The sequence below is a fragment of the Bombina bombina genome, chromosome 2, assembly GCF_027579735.1.
Source record: "Bombina bombina isolate aBomBom1 chromosome 2, aBomBom1.pri, whole genome shotgun sequence".
Lineage (NCBI taxonomy): Eukaryota > Metazoa > Chordata > Amphibia > Anura > Bombinatoridae > Bombina > Bombina bombina.
The window spans coordinates 1004088711-1004105315 of NC_069500.1; positions in this window are offsets into that span (position 1 = coordinate 1004088711).

A 16605-nucleotide genomic window follows, 5' to 3' on the forward strand; every position below is an offset into this window, starting at 1 on the left:
ATGCACAGTTACTAATATATTGATTTTCTATTTCATGTAGAGTCACTACTGTACTGATTTGCTATGTCATACAGAGCCATTACTATATTTAGTGGCCATGTCATGCCAAACCACTACTGATTTGCTGTATTATGGAGAGCCACTACTCTACTGATTGTCTATGTAATGTAGGACCACTACTAATTTCCTATGTCCCGCAGAACCACCATTGATGAGGTATGTCATGCAGAGGCACTACTGATACACTATGCTATGCACAGCCACTGCTTTTCTGCTTTTCTGTTTTTCTGTTACAAAGATACACAACTTTACTGATTTACTAGGTCATAGAGATACACTACTATTTTGCTTTGTAATGAAGAACTAATCATGAATTTAAGTGTCATGGGCCTTCACTACTGTAGAGATTTGCTAATAATGTGCTATGCAATCTAGAGCCATTACTGATTTGCTGTCTCATCCAGAGTCAATGCTGTATTGATTTGATATGTTATGTGAGGCTGCAGAACAACTAATGATTTACTATGTCATGCACACTCACTGATATATTCATTTGCTATTTCATGAAGAGACACTACTGTACAGGTTTGCTATATCATGCAGTGCTACTACTGATTTACTGTATCATGAAGAGACACTACTGTACAGGATTACTATGTCATGTAGAGCTAATACTGATTTTTCTGTATCATGGAGAGACACTACTGAATGGATATACTCTGTCATGGAGAGCTACTACTGAATTACTGTATCATGCAGAGACACTACTGATTTACCGTATCATGAAGATACATTACTGTACAGGTTTGCTATGTCATGCAGAGACACTACTGATTTACCGTATCATGAAGATACATTACTGTACAGGTTTGCTATGTCCTGAAGAACAACTACTGATTTACTATGTCATGCACAGTCACTAATATACTGATTTGCTATTTCATGTAGAGTTACTACTTTACTGATTTACTATCTCATACAGAGCCATTACGGATTTACCGTATTGTGGTGAGACACTACTGTACAGGTTTGCTATATCATGCAGAGCTACTATTGATTTACCGTATCATGCAGAGCTCCTACTAATTTACTATAACATGCAGAGCTACTACTGATTTGCTACATCATGCAGAACTACTTCTGATTAGCTATGTTATGCAGAGCCAATATTTATTTTTTATATTATGCAGAGCTACAATTAATGTGCTACATCATGCAGAGCTCCTACTTAATGGATATGCTACGTCATACAGAGCTACTACTGATTTACCATATCATGCAGAGCTACTACTGATTTACCATATCATGAAGAGACACTACTGTACAGGTTTGCTATATCATGCAGAGCTACTACTAATTTACTGCATCATGAAGAGACACTACTTTACAGGTTTACTATGTCATGTAGAGCTACTACTGATTTTCTGTATCATGAAGAGACACTACTGAATGGATATGCTCTGTCATGTAGAGCTACTACTGATTTTCTGTATCATGAAGAGACACTACTGAATGGATATGCTCTGTCATGTAGAGCTACTACTGATTTGCCGTATCATGAAGAGACACTACTGTACAGGTTTGCTATGTCCTGCAGAACAACTACTGACTTACTATGTCATGCACAGTTACTAATATATTGATTTTCTATTTCATGTAGAGTCACTACTGTACTGATTTGCTATGTCATACAGAGCCATTACTATATTTAGTGGCCATGTCATGCCAAACCACTACTGATTTGCTGTATTATGGAGAGCCACTACTCTACTGATTTTCTATGTAATGTAGGACCACTACTAATTTCCTATGTCCCGCAGAACCACTATTGATGAGGTATGTCATGCAGAGGCACTACTGATACACTATGCTATGCACAGCCACTGCTTTTCTGCTTTTCTGTTTTTCTGTTACAAAGATACACAACTTTACTGATTTACTAGGTCATAGAGATACACTACTATTTTGCTTTGTAATGAAGAACTAATCATGAATTTAAGTGTCATGGGCCATCACTACTGTAGAGATTTGCTACTAATGTGCTATGCAATCTAGAGCCATTACTGATTTGCTGTCTCATCCAGAGTCAATGCTGTATTGATTTGATATGTTATGTGAGGCTGCAGAACAACTAATGATTTACTATGTCATGCACACTCACTGATATATTCATTTGCTATTTCATGAAGAGACACTACTGTACAGGTTTGCTATATCATGCAGTGCTACTACTGATTTACTGTATCATGAAGAGACACTACTGTACAGGATTACTATGTCATGTAGAGCTAATACTGATTTTTCTGTATCATGGAGAGACACTACTGAATGGATATGCTCTGTCATGGAGAGCTACTACTGAATTACTGTATCATGCAGAGACACTACTGATTTACCGTATCATCAAGATACATTACTGTACAGGTTTGCTATGTCCTGAAGAACAACTACTGATTTACTATGTCATGCACAGTCACTAATATACTGATTTGCTATTTCATGTAGAGTTACTACTTTACTGATTTACTATCTCATACAGAGCCATTACGGATTTACCGTATTGTGGTGAGACACTACTGTACAGGTTTGCTATATCATGCAGAGCTACTACTGATTTACCATATCATGCAGAGCTACTACTGATTTACTGTATCATGAAGAGACACTACTGTACAGGTTTGCTATATCATGCAGAGCTACTACTGATTTACTGTATCATGAAGAGACACTACTGTACAGGTTTACTATGTCATGTAGAGCTACTACTGATTTTCTGTATCATGAAGAGACACTACTGAATGGATATGCTCTGTCATGTAGAGCTACTACTTATTTTCTGCATCATGAAGATACACTACTGAATGGATATGCTCTGTCATGTAGAGCTACTACTGATTTGCCGTATCATGAAGAGACACTACTGTACAGGTTTGCTATGTCCTGCAGAACAACTACTGATTTACTATGTCATGCACAGTTACTAATATATTGATTTTCTATTTCATGTAGAGTCACTACTGTACTGATTTGCTATGTCATACAGAGCCATTACTATATTTAGTGGCCATGTCAGGCCAAACCACTACTGATTTGCTGTATTATGGAGAGCCACTACTCTACTGATTTTCTATGTAATGTAGGACCACTACTAATTTCCTATGTCCCTCAGAACCACTATTGATGAGGTATGTCATGCAGAGGAACTACTGATACACTATGCTATGCACAGCCACTGCTTTTCTGATTTTCTGTTTTTCTGTTACAAAGATACACAACTTTACTGATTTACTAGGTCATAGAGATATACTACTATTTTGCTTTGTAATGAAGAACTAATTATGAATTTAAGTGTCATGGGCCATCACTACTGTAGAGATTTGCTACTAATGTGCTATGCAATCTAGAGCCATTACTGATTTGCTGTCTCATCCAGAGTCAATGCTGTATTGATTTGATATGTTATGTGAGGCTGCAGAACAACTACTGATTTACTATGTCATGCACACTCACTGATATATTCATTTGCTATTTCATGAAGAGACACTACTGTACAGGTTTGCTATATCATGCAGTGCTACTACTGATTTACTGTATCATGAAGAGACACTACTGTACAGGATTACTATGTCATGTAGAGCTAATACTGATTTTTCTGTATCATGGAGAGACACTACTGAATGGATATGCTCTGTCATGGAGAGCTACTACTGAATTACTGTATCATGAAGAGACACTACTGATTTACCGTATCATGAAGATACATTACTGTACAGGTTTGCTATGTCCTGAAGAACAACTACTAATTTACTATGTCATGCACAGTCACTAATATACTGATTTGCTATTTCATGTAGAGTTACTACTTTACTGATTTACTATCTCATACAGAGCCATTACGTATTTACCGTATTGTGGTGAGACACTACTGTACAGGTTTGCTATATCATGCAGAGCTACTACTGATTTACCGTATCATGCAGAGCTCCTACTAATTTACTATAACATGCAGAGCTACTACTGATTTGCTACATCATGCAGAACTACTTCTGATTAGCTATGTTATGCAGAGCCAATATTTATTTTTTATATTATGCAGAGCTACAATTAATGTGCTACATCATGCAGAGCTCCTACTAAATGGATATGCTACGTCATACAGAGCTACTACTGATTTACCATATCATGCAGAGCTACTACTGATTTACCATATCATGAAGAGACACTACTGTACAGGTTTGCTATATCATGCAGAGCTACTACTGATTTACTGTATCATGAAGAGACACTACTGTACAGGTTTACTATGTCATGTAGGGCTACTACTGATTTTCTGTATCATGAAGAGACATTACTGAATGGATATGCTCTGTCATGTAGAGCTACTACTGATTTTCTGTATCATGAAGAGACACTACTGAATGGATATGCTCTGTCATGTAGAGCTACTACTGATTTGCCGTATCATGAAGAGACACTACTGTACAGGTTTGCTATGTCCTGCAGAACAACTACTGATTTACTATGTCATGCACAGTTACTAATATATTGATTTTCTATTTCATGTAGAGTCACTACTGTACTGCTTTGCTATGTCATACAGAGCCATTACTATATTTAGTGGCCATGTCATGCCAAACCACTACTGATTTGCTGTATTATGGAGAGCCACTACTCTACTGATTTTCTATGTAATGTAGGACCACTACTAATTTCCTATGTCCCGCAGAACCACTATTGATGAGGTATGTCATGCAGAGGCACTACTGATACACTATGCTATGCACAGCCACTGCTTTTCTGCTTTTCTGTTTTTCTGTTACAAAGATACACAACTTTACTGATTTACTAGGTCATAGAGATACACTACTATTTTGCTTTGTAATGAAGAACTAATCATGAATTTAAGTGTCATGGGCCATCACTACTGTAGAGACTTGCTACTAATGTGCTATGCAATCTAGAGCCATTACTGATTTGCTGTCTCATCCAGAGTCAATGCTGTATTGATTTGATATGTTATGTGAGGCTGCAGAACAACTAATGATTTACTATGTCATGCACACTCACTGATATATTCATTTGCTATTTCATGAAGAGACACTACTGTACAGGTTTGCTATATCATGCAGTGCTACTACTGATTTACTGTATCATGAAGAGACACTACTGTACAGGATTACTATGTCATGTAGAGCTAATACTGATTTTTCTGTATCATGGAGAGACACTACTGAATGGATATGCTCTGTCATGGAGAGCTACTACTGAATTACTGTATCATGCAGAGACACTACTGATTTACCGTATCATGAAGATACATTACTGTACAGGTTTGCTATGTCCTGAAGAACAACTACTGATTTACTATGTCATGCACTGTCACTAATATACTGATTTGCTATTTCATGTAGAGTTACTACTTTACTGATTTACTATCTCATACAGAGCCATTACGGATTTACCGTATTGTGGTGAGACACTACTGTACAGGTTTGCTATATCATGCAGAGCTACTACTGATTTACTGTATCATGCAGAGCTCCTACTAATTTACTATAACATGCAGAGCTACTACTGATTTGCTACATCATGCAGAACTACTTCTAATTAGCTATGTTATGCAGAGCCAATATTTATTTTTTATATTATGCAGAGCTACAATTAATGTGCTACATCATGCAGAGCTCCTACTAAATGGATATGCTACGTCATACAGAGCTACTACTGATTTACCATATCATGCAGAGCTACTACTGATTTACCATATCATGAAGAGACACTACTGTACAGGTTTGCTATATCATGCAGTGCTACTACTGATTTACTGTATCATGAAGAGACACTACTGTACAGGATTACTATGTCATATAGAGCTAATACTGATTTTTCTGTATCATGGAGAGACACTACTGAATGGATATGCTCTGTCATGGAGAGCTACTACTGAATTACTGTATCATGCAGAGACACTACTGATTTACCGTATCATCAAGATACATTACTGTACAGGTTTGCTATGTCCTGAAGAACAACTACTGATTTACTATGTCATGCACAGTCACTAATATACTGATTTGCTATTTCATGTAGAGTTACTACTTTACTGATTTACTATCTCATACAGAGCCATTACGGATTTACCGTATTGTGGTGAGACACTACTGTACAGGTTTGCTATATCATGCAGAGCTACTACTGATTTACCATATCATGCAGAGCTACTACTGATTTACTGTATCATGAAGAGACACTACTGTACAGGTTTGCTATATCATGCAGAGCTACTACTGATTTACTGTATCATGAAGAGACACTACTGTACAGGTTTACTATGTCATGTAGAGCTACTACTGATTTTCTGTATCATGAAGAGACACTACTGAATGGATATGCTCTGTCATGTAGAGCTACTACTTATTTTCTGTATCATGAAGATACACTACTGAATGGATATGCTCTGTCATGTAGAGCTACTACTGATTTGCCGTATCATGAAGAGACACTACTGTACAGGTTTGCTATGTCCTGCAGAACAACTACTGATTTACTATGTCATGCACAGTTACTAATATATTGATTTTCTATTTCATGTAGAGTCACTACTGTACTGATTTGCTATGTCATACAGAGCCATTACTATATTTAGTGGCCATGTCAGGCCAAACCACTACTGATTTGCTGTATTATGGAGAGCCACTACTCTACTGATTTTCTATGTAATGTAGGACCACTACTAATTTCCTATGTCCCTCAGAACCACTATTGATGAGGTATGTCATGCAGAGGAACTACTGATACACTATGCTATGCACAGCCACTGCTTTTCTGATTTTCTGTTTTTCTGTTACAAAGATACACAACTTTACTGATTTACTAGGTCATAGAGATATACTACTATTTTGCTTTGTAATGAAGAACTAATTATGAATTTAAGTGTCATGGGCCATCACTACTGTAGAGATTTGCTACTAATGTGCTATGCAATCTAGAGCCATTACTGATTTGCTGTCTCATCCAGAGTCAATGCTGTATTGATTTGATATGTTATGTGAGGCTGCAGAACAACTACTGATTTACTATGTCATGCACACTCACTGATATATTCATTTGCTATTTCATGAAGAGACACTACTGTACAGGTTTGCTATATCATGCAGTGCTACTACTGATTTACTGTATCATGAAGAGACACTACTGTACAGGATTACTATGTCATGTAGAGCTAATACTGATTTTTCTGTATCATGGAGAGACACTACTGAATGGATATGCTCTGTCATGGAGAGCTACTACTGAATTACTGTATCATGAAGAGACACTACTGATTTACCGTATCATGAAGATACATTACTGTACAGGTTTGCTATGTCCTGAAGAACAACTACTAATTTACTATGTCATGCACAGTCACTAATATACTGATTTGCTATTTCATGTAGAGTTACTACTTTACTGATTTACTATCTCATACAGAGCCATTACGTATTTACCGTATTGTGGTGAGACACTACTGTACAGGTTTGCTATATCATGCAGAGCTACTACTGATTTACCGTATCATGCAGAGCTCCTACTAATTTACTATAACATGCAGAGCTACTACTGATTTGCTACATCATGCAGAACTACTTCTGATTAGCTATGTTATGCAGAGCCAATATTTATTTTTTATATTATGCAGAGCTACAATTAATGTGCTACATCATGCAGAGCTCCTACTAAATGGATATGCTACGTCATACAGAGCTACTACTGATTTACCATATCATGCAGAGCTACTACTGATTTACCATATCATGAAGAGACACTACCGTACAGGTTTGCTATATCATGCAGAGCTACTACTGATTTACTGTATCATGAAGAGACACTACTGTACAGGTTTACTATGTCATGTAGGGCTACTACTGATTTTCTGTATCATGAAGAGACATTACTGAATGGATATGCTCTGTCATGTAGAGCTACTACTGATTTTCTGTATCATGAAGAGACACTACTGAATGGATATGCTCTGTCATGTAGAGCTACTACTGATTTGCCGTATCATGAAGAGACACTACTGTACAGGTTTGCTATGTCCTGCAAAACAACTACTGATTTACTATGTCATGCACAGTTACTAATATATTGATTTTCTATTTCATGTAGAGTCACTACTGTACTGCTTTGCTATGTCATACAGAGCCATTACTATATTTAGTGGCCATGTCATGCCAAACCACTACTGATTTGCTGTATTATGGAGAGCCACTACTCTACTGATTTTCTATGTAATGTAGGACCACTACTAATTTCCTATGTCCCGCAGAACCACTATTGATGAGGTATGTCATGCAGAGGCACTACTGATACACTATGCTATGCACAGCCACTGCTTTTCTGCTTTTCTGTTTTTCTGTTACAAAGATACACAACTTTACTGATTTACTAGGTCATAGAGATACACTACTATTTTGCTTTGTAATGAAGAACTAATCATGAATTTAAGTGTCATGGGCCATCACTACTGTAGAGACTTGCTACTAATGTGCTATGCAATCTAGAGCCATTACTGATTTGCTGTCTCATCCAGAGTCAATGCTGTATTGATTTGATATGTTATGTGAGGCTGCAGAACAACTAATGATTTACTATGTCATGCACACTCACTGATACATTCATTTGCTATTTCATGAAGAGACACTACTGTACAGGTTTGCTATATCATGCAGTGCTACTACTGATTTACTGTATCATGAAGAGACACTACTGTACAGGATTACTATGTCATGTAGAGCTAATACTGATTTTTCTGTATCATGGAGAGACACTACTGAATGGATATGCTCTGTCATGGAGAGCTACTACTGAATTACTGTATCATGCAGAGACACTACTGATTTACCGTATCATGAAGATACATTACTGTACAGGTTTGCTATGTCCTGAAGAACAACTACTGATTTACTATGTCATGCACTGTCACTAATATACTGATTTGCTATTTCATGTAGAGTTAATACTTTACTGATTTACTATCTCATACAGAGCCATTACGGATTTACCGTATTGTGGTGAGACACTACTGTACAGGTTTGCTATATCATGCAGAGCTACTACTGATTTACTGTATCATGCAGAGCTCCTACTAATTTACTATAACATGCAGAGCTACTACTGATTTGCTACATCATGCAGAACTACTTCTAATTAGCTATGTTATGCAGAGCCAATATTTATTTTTTATATTATGCAGAGCTACAATTAATGTGCTACATCATGCAGAGCTCCTACTAAATGGATATGCTACGTCATACAGAGCTACTACTGATTTACCATATCATGCAGAGCTACTACTGATTTACCATATCATGAAGAGACACTACTGTACAGGTTTGCTATATCATGCAGAGCTACTACTGATTTACTGTATCATGAAGAGACACTACTGTACAGGTTTACTATGTCATGTAGAGCTACTACTGATTTTCTGTATCATGAAGAGACACTACTGAATGGATATGCTCTGTCATGTAGAGCTACTACTGATTTTCTGTATCATGAAGAGACACTACTGAATGGATATGCTCTGTCATGTAGAGCTACTACTAATTTGCCGTATCATGAAGAGACACTACTGTACAGGTTTGCTATGTCCTGCAGAACAACTACTGATTTACTATGTCATGCACAGTTACTAATATATTGATTTTCTATTTCATGTAGAGTCACTACTGTACTGATTTGCTATGTCATACAGAGCCATTACTATATTTAGTGGCCATGTCATGCCAAACCACTACTGATTTGATGTATTATGGAGAGCCACTACTCTACTGATTTTCTATGTAATGTAGGACCACTACTAATTTCCTATGTCCCGCAGAACCACTATTGATGAGGTATGTCATGCAGAGGCACTACTGATACACTATGCTATGCACAGCCACTGCTTTTCTGATTTTCTGTTTTTCTGTTACAAAGATACACAACTTTACTGATTTACTAGGTCATAGAGATATACTACTATTTTGCTTTGTAATGAAGAACTAATCATGAATTTAAGTGTCATGGGCCATCACTACTGTAGAGATTTGCTACTAATGTGCTATGCAATCTAGAGCCATTACTGATTTGCTGTCTCATCCAGAGTCAATGCTGTATTGATTTGATATGTTATGTGAGGCTGCAGAACAACTACTGATTTACTATGTCATGCACACTCACTGATATATTCATTTGCTATTTCATGAAGAGACACTACTGTACAGGTTTGCTATATCATGCAGTGCTACTACTGATTTACTGTATCATGAAGAGACACTACTGTACAGGATTACTATGTCATGTAGAGCTAATACTGATTTTTCTGTATCATGGAGAGACACTACTGAATGGATATGCTCTGTCATGGAGAGCTACTACTGAATTACTGTATCATGAAGAGACACTACTGATTTACCGTATCATGAAGATACATTACTGTACAGGTTTGCTATGTCCTGAAGAACAACTACTTATTTACTATGTCATGCACAGTCACTAATATACTGATTTGCTATTTCATGTAGAGTTACTACTTTACTGATTTACTATCTCATACAGAGCCATTACGGATTTACCGTATTGTGGTGAGACACTACTGTACAGGTTTGCTATATCATGCAGAGCTACTATTGATTTACCGTATCATGCAGAGCTCCTACTAATTTGCTATAACATGCAGAGCTACTACTGATTTGCTACATCATGCAGAACTACTTCTGATTAGCTATGTTATGCAGAGCCAATATTTATTTTTTATATTATGCAGAGCTACAATTAATGTGCTACATCATGCAGAGCTCCTACTAAATGGATATGCTACATCATACAGAGCTACTACTGATTTACCATATCATGCAGAGTTACTACTGATTTACCATATCATAAAGAGACACTACTGTACAGGTTTGCTATATCATGCAGAGCTACTACTGATTTTCTGTATCATGAAGAGACACTACTGTACAGGTTTACTATGTCATGTAGAGCTACTACTGATTTTCTGTATCATGAAGAGACACTACTGTACAGGTTTACTATGTCATGTAGAGCTACTACTGATTTTCTGTATCATGAAGAGACACTACTGAATGGATATGCTCTGTCATGTAGAGCTACTACTGATTTTCTGTATCATGAAGAGACACTACTGTACAGGTTTACTATGTCATGTAGAGCTACTACTGATTTTCTGTATCATGAAGAGACACTACTGTACAGGTTTACTATGTCATGTAGAGCTACTACTGATTTTCTGTATCATGAAGAGACACTACTGAATGGATATGCTCTGTCATGTAGAGCTACTACTGATTTGCCATATCATGAAGAGACACTACTGTACAGGTTTTCTAGGTCCTGCAGAACAACTACTGATTTACTATGTCATGCACAGTTACTAATATATTGATTTTCTATTTCATGTAGAGTCACTACTGTACTGATTTGCTATGTCATACAGAGCCATTACTATATTAAGTAGCCATGTCATGCCAAACCACTACTGATTTGCTGTATTATGGAGAGCCACTACTCTACTGATTTTCTATGTAATGTAGGACCACTACTAATTTCCTATGTCCCGCAGAACCACTATTGATGAGGTATGTCATGCAGAGGCACTACTGATACACTATGCTATGCACAGCCACTGCTTTTCTGCTTTTCTGTTTTTCTGTTACAAAGATACACAACTTTACTGATTTACTAGGTCATAGAGATATACTACTATTTTGTTTTGTAATGAAGAACTAATCATGAATTTAAGTGTCATGGGCCATCACTACTGTAGAGATTTGCTACTAATGTGCTATGCAATCTAGAGCCATTACTGATTTGCTGTCTCATCCAGAGTCAATGCTGTATTGATTTGATATGTTATGTGAGGCTGCAGAACAACTACTGATTTACTATGTCATGCACACTCACTGATATATTCATTTGCTATTTCATGAAGAGACACTACTGTACAGGTTTGCTATATCATGCAGTGCTACTACTGATTTACTGTATCATGAAGAGACACTACTGTACAGGATTACTATGTCATGTGGAGCTAATACTTATTTTTCTGTATCATGGAGAGACACTACTGAATGGATATGCTCTGTCATGGAGAGCTACTACTGAATTACTGTATCATGAAGAGACACTACTGATTTACCGTATCATGAAGATACATTACTGTACAGGTTTGCTATGTCCTGAAGAACAACTACTGATTTACTATGTCATGCACAGTCACTAATATACTGATTTGCTATTTCATGTAGAGTTACTACTTTACTGATTTACTATCTCATACAGAGCCATTACGGATTTACCGTATTGTGGTGAGACACTACTGTACAGGTTTGCTATATCATGCAGAGCTACTATTGATTTACCGTATCATGCAGAGCTCCTACTAATTTGCTATAACATGCAGAGCTACTACTGATTTGCTACATCATGCAGAACTACTTCTGATTAGCTATGTTATGCAGAGCCAATATTTATTTTTTATATTATGCAGAGCTACAATTAATGTGCTACATCATGCAGAGCTCCTACTAAATGGATATGCTACGTCATACAGAGCTACTACTGATTTACCATATCATGCAGAGCTACTACTGATTTACCATATCATGAAGAGACACTACTGTACAGGTTTGCTATATCATGCAGAGCTACTACTGATTTCCTGTATCATGAAGAGACACTACTGTACAGGTTTACTATGTCATGTAGAGCTACTACTGATTTTCTGTATCATGAAGAGACACTACTGTACAGGTTTACTATGTCATGTAGAGCTACTACTGATTTTCTGTATCATGAAGAGACACTACTGAATGGATATGCTCTGTCATGTAGAGCTACTACTGATTTTCTGTATCATGAAGAGACACTACTGAATGGATATGCTCTGTCATGTAGAGCTACTACTGATTTGCCGTATCATGAAGAGACACTACTGTACAGGTTTGCTATGTCCTGCAGAACAACTACTGATTTACTATGTCATGCTCAGTTACTAATATATTGATTTTCTATTTCATGTAGAGTCACTACTGTACTGATTTGCTATGTCATACAGAGCCATTACTATATTTAGTGGCCATGTCATGCCAAACCACTACTGATTTGCTGTATTATGGAGAGCCACTACTCTACTGATTTTCTATGTAATGTAGGACCACTACTAATTTCCTATGTCCCGCAGAACCACTATTGATGAGGTATGTCATGCAGAGGCACTACTGATACACTATGCTATGCACAGCCACTGCTTTTCTGATTTTCTGTTTTTCTGTTACAAAGATACACAACTTTACTGATTTACTAGGTCATAGAGATACACTACTATTTTGCTTTGTAATGAAGAACTAATCATGAATTTAAGTGTCATGGGCCATCACTACTGTAGAGATTTGCTACTAATGTGCTATGCAATCTAGAGCCTTTACTGATTTGCTGTCTCATCCAGAGTCAATGCTGTATTGATTTGATATGTTATGTGAGGCTGCAGAACAACTAATGATTTACTATGTCATGCACACTCACTGATATATTCATTTGCTATTTCATGAAGAGACACTACTGTACAGGTTTGCTATATCATGCAGTGCTACTACTGATTTACTGTATCATGAAGAGACACTACTGTACAGGATTACTATGTCATGTAGAGCTAATACTGATTTTTCTGTATCATGGAGAGACACTACTGAATGGATATGCTCTGTCATGGAGAGCTACTACTGAATTACTGTATCATGCAGAGACACTACTGATTTACCGTATCATGAAGATACATTACTGTACAGGTTTGCTATGTCCTGAAGAACAACTACTGATTTACTATGTCATGCACAGTCACTAATATACTGATTTTGTATTTCATGTAGAGTCACTACTGTACTGATTTGCTATGCCATACAGAGCCATTACTGTATTTAGTTGCCATGTCATGCCAAACCACTACTGATTTGCTGTATTATGGAGAGCCACTACTCTACTGATTTTCTATGTAATGTAGAACCACTACTAATTTCCTATGTCACGCAGAACCACTATTGATGAGGTATGTCATGCAGACCCACTACAGATAACACTATGCTATGCACAGCCACTACTTTTTTAATTTTCTGTTACAAAGATATACAACTTTACTGATTTACTAGGTCATAGAGATACACTACTATTTTGCTCTGCAATGAAGAGCTGATGATGATTTGATGTGTCATGGGCCATCACTACTGTAGTTATTTGCTACTAATGTGCTATGTCATATAGAGTCATTACTGATTTGCTGTCTCATGCAGAGTCACTGCTGTATTGATTTGATATGTTATGTGAGCCTGCAGAACAACTACTGATTTACTATGTCATGCAAACTCAGTAATATATTCATTTGCTATTTCATGTAGAGTCACTACTGTACTGATTTGCTATGTCATACAGAGCCATTACTATATTTATTTGTCATGTCATGCCGAACCACTACCAATTTGCTGTATTATTGAGAGCCACTACTCTACTGATTTGCTTTGATGCAGAGCCACTACTAATTTCCTGTGTCATGTAGAACCACTCCTGATGAGGTATGTCATTCAGAGTCACTACTGATGTGCTATGTCATGCAGAGCCACTACAAATTAGATATGTCATGCAGAGCCACAACTGTTCTGATTTTCAAAAGTCACGCAGAGCCACTACTAATATGCTGTGTAATGCAGAGCTACTACTGATTTGCTGTATCATGAAGAGACACTACGGTACAGGTTTACTATGTCATGTAGAGCTAATACTGATTTTCTATATCATGGAGAGACACTACTGAATGGATATGCTCTGTCATGAAGAGCTACTACTGAATTACCATATCATGCAGAGATACCACTGATTTACCGCATCATGAAGAGATTCTACTGTACAGGTTTGCTATGTCATGTAGAGCTAATACTGATTTACTGTATCATGGAGAGACACTACTGAATGGATATGCTCTGTCATGTAGAGCTACTACTGATTTTCTGTATCATGAAGAGACACTACTGAATGGATATGCTCTGTCATGTAGAGCTACTACTGATTTTCTGTATCATGAAGAGACACTACTGAATGGATATGCTCTGTTATGTATAGCTACTACTGATTTGCCGTATCATGAAGAGACACTACTGTACAGGTTTGCTATGTCCTGCAGAACAACTACTGATTTACTATGTCATGCACAGTTACTAATATATTGATTTTCTATTTCATGTAGAGTCACTACTGTACTGATTTGCTATGTCATACAGAGCCATTACTATATTTAGTGGCCATGTCATGCCAAACCACTACTGATTTGCTGTATTATGGAGAGCCACTACTCTACTGATTTTCTATGTAATGTAGAACCACTACTAATTTCCTATTTCACGCAGAACCACTATTGATGAGGTATGTCATGCAGAGCCACTACTGATACACTATGCTATTCACAGCCACTACAGTTCTGACTTTCTGTTACAAAGATATACAACTTTACTGATTTACCAGGTCATAGAGATACACTACTATTTTGCTCTGCAATGAAGAGCTGATGATGATTTGATGTGTCATGGGCCATCACTACTGTAGTTATTTGCTACTAATGTGCTATGTCATATAGAGTCATTACTGATTTGCTGTCTCATGCAGAGTCACTGCTGTATTGATTTGATATGTTATGTGAGCCTGCAGAACAACTACTGATTTAATATGTCATGCAAACTCAGTAATATATTCATTTGCTATTTCATGTAGAGTCACTACTGTACTGATTTGCTATGTCATACAGAGCCATTACTATATTTATTTGCCATGTCATGCCGAACCACTACCAATTTGCTGTATTATTGAGAGCCACTACTCTACTGATTTGCTTTGATGCAGAGCCACTACTAATTTCCTGTGTCATGTAGAACCACTCCTGATGAGGTATGTCATTCAGAGTCACTACTGATGTGCTATGTCATGCAGAGCCACTACAAATTAACTATGTCATGCAGAGCCACAACTGTTCTGATTTTCAAAAGTCACGCAGAGCCACTACTAATATGCTGTGTAATGCAGAGCTACTACTGATTTGCTGTATCATGAAGAGACACTACTGTACAGGTTTACTATGTCATGTAGAGCTAATACTGATTTTCTATATCATGGAGAGACACTACTGAATGGATATGCTCTGTCATGAAGAGCTACTACTGAATTACCATATCATGCAGAGATACTACTGATTTACCGCATCATGAAGAGATTCTACTGTACAGGTTTGCTATGTCATGTAGAGCTAATACTGATTTACTGTATCATGGAGAGACACTACTGAATGGATATGCTCTGTCATGTAGAGCTACTACTGATTTTCTGTATCATGAAGAGACACTACTGAATGAATATGCTCTGTCATGTAGAGCTACTACTGATTTTCTGTATCATGAAGAGACACTACTGAATGGATATGCTCTGTCATGTAGAGCTACTACTGATTTTCTGTATCATGAAGAGACACTACTGAATGGATATGCTCTGTTATGTATAGCTACTACTGATTTGCCGTAT